General features: G+C 32.8%; 1 protein-coding gene across 1 annotated transcript in view; it reads right to left on the bottom strand.

The window, feature by feature from the left end:
• The window catches only part of LOC117123084 (UPF0687 protein C20orf27 homolog), a 27,519-nt gene that overhangs the window by 16,719 nt on the left and 8,095 nt on the right, over nucleotides 1-2,705 (bottom strand). The window lies entirely within an intron of this gene.

The raw sequence follows: 2,705 nt of genomic DNA on the forward strand, positions 1-2,705 counted from the left end.
TATAAAATAAATATTTAAATATATTTTAAATATTTTGATGTTGATGGTGGAAAAGAGAAAATTTGACGTGGGTGAATATGTTGGAGTAAAAATCAATAGAGGTGGGTTAATTAAGCATGTAAATGGATGTGTAATTAAGAGGTTGGGTCCTCTCACCTATTTGGTGCGTGTTTGTGCGCTATTGTCATGCAAACCATCTGAGTGTAAGGGAAGGTAACACAACCTGAGCCTTTGCCAATGCAAATCTCCACATTCTCTGAAACCCCAAGGGTGGTCGAAAAACCCCAGAGTTTGACTGGTTGACTAGTTCTACCAGCTCAGAAACCTAGAGTTGTTACGGCCCAGACCGTTCAAATTTGTAGTTCAAAGTTAGTTGGGGAAAAGGTAGTGCACTGCACTCTCAATCAATTCCTAATGACAACATTACTCTAAAAAAAATGGTTACGTCTTATTTTTTGTATGATATATAGGTTAAATGTTATACAATAAATTTTTCATTGAACATTCAAAGTGGCCGCCAACCTGTATTGCTAAGTCAATGTTTTGTATTTAGAATATAAAACACTGCTTACTGTATACATTTGAATTTTTGTGATTTTAGTTTAAATTAATGATTTTTTTGAAAATCCAAGATGGCCACCAAAATGGCTGCCAAATGTATTGAGACGTCAAGGTTTTGTATTGAGAACTTAAACACTACTTACTATATACCTTTAGAGGTTCACTTGATTTTATGTGATTTTTAGCTAATAAATTATACAAATTAATGATTCAAGATGGCCACCAAAATAACTACTGATATGGCCGCCAAATGTTTTGAAAAGTCAGTGTTTTGTATTGGGAACATAAACACTGCTTACAATGTAAATTTAAAGGTTCACATGATTTAAAATGATTTTTAGTTATTAAACTATAAAAATTAATGATTTTCATTTAAAATTCAATATGGCCACCAAAATGGCCGCCAATTGTATTGCGAAGTCATTTCTTTTTTATATTAAGAACATAAACACTGTTTGCTATATACACTTAAAGGTTCATTTGATTTTATATGATTTTTAGTCAATGAATTATAAAAATTAATGATTTTCGTTAAAAATCCAAGATGGCCACCAAAAAACCCATTGGGACATTTTTTTATTCGATGGGAACATCAAAATTCTTTCATGAGACACTTTGAGGATTATAAAAATGTTAGTTAAAAAAATATATCCTGGAGGTGCATGGGAACCCCCCGTTCCTACCCGACTATCTCTTACTATGTTTACAAACATTGTAGAGAGCATTCTTGAACTATCAAAGGTTACGCTTACTTTCTAGAAGAACAAAAAAAGCATCACCAGTTTGACAATTTAATAACCTAAAAATTTAGTTATCATCGTATGCTGTTTTAAAAGCCAAGCTGCAAAGTAAAATTTGTGATATGTTACTGTATTGTTATACAAATAGCTATTTTCAGACATGCTAATTTTAATGGCTAATTTAATATAATTTAGACAAATTTAGAAGAAACACTCCAGTACAGTAGACCCCAATTTTCCCTAGTTTTGCTATTTTCAAATTATGTATTGTTTTTTTTTTATGTGCGATGACAAACAAAGTAAGTTCTTTGTAGGCAGACAATGTTTGATTTCACTATATTTGACAATTTTAGGCCTAGGTGAGCTACTGATTTCCATGTATTACTATTAAATAGTATTATTACTAAATGAAAATTTGTGTTGACGTTTCATTTCAAGTCTTTTTCTGTGAGTTTCCGTTTTATAGCTAGACCTAGTATGCTGATTTATCATTGGCTGCCGGTGGAGCGACAATTTTTCTCGTACTTAGTCGACAGGCCCTTGCTAGAACTACGCCTAAGCCTGTTTACCATACATAACGAACTAGTAGCAGTCTGGCTTAATTATAAACTAATACTTTAGGCCAAAATGTGATTTACACAGAATCTCAGAATATTCAGCACTTCAAAAATTGGCATTCCACGGAGAGGAGAGCATATTCATGAGATAAGACTAGGCCTAGCCTAGTACTTAAGGTTACGTAGCTAGTGCTAGTTCTACGTACGAGGGAGTTATTGGTTCTACTACGATCATTTCAGCAGCCATGTTTATAAATATAAGTTTAAAAAAAACATATTGTAGCTAGGTAGGACTATTGCTAATGAAACTTTAGGGCCGCTTAGACTAGGCAGGTAAACATATCTGGCTAAACGACCTACCGTATATATCTAATCATAGTTAGGCTTAGGCCTACGGACGCCCTACTCAGTTCAGTTAATAATATATACAGACTATAGAAATATACAGATTATATAAAAAGTTAATAAGTTATTAGTTAATAATAATATTCAATATTAGTCAAGGGGGCGACATGGTTAAGGGACGACTTGGTTAAGGGCGACTTGGTTCGGGGGCGACTTGGTTAGGGGACGACTTGACAAAGGGGGCGGTTTGACTGGATCCCTAAAATGTCTAGCAAGTGGGGACTCTTGAATCTGCCTGCAGCTGGACTTGTGATAGTTACTTATGATCAGGTCTTGTGTAATAAATATGCATTTTTCATTAGTTGTTATACATGTTAAAAATTATTATTGTTAATACTGGTAATAATACCGTAAATATAAATATATAATAAATATATGGCAACAATATAAATATATAACAACAAAATATATATGAATAAATTACATAACATATTTAAAACAT

Source organism: Anneissia japonica, unplaced genomic scaffold (genome assembly GCF_011630105.1).
Source record: "Anneissia japonica isolate Jap-2015-1 unplaced genomic scaffold, ASM1163010v1 scaffold287913_len271248_cov200, whole genome shotgun sequence".
Classification (NCBI taxonomy): domain Eukaryota; kingdom Metazoa; phylum Echinodermata; class Crinoidea; order Comatulida; family Comatulidae; genus Anneissia; species Anneissia japonica.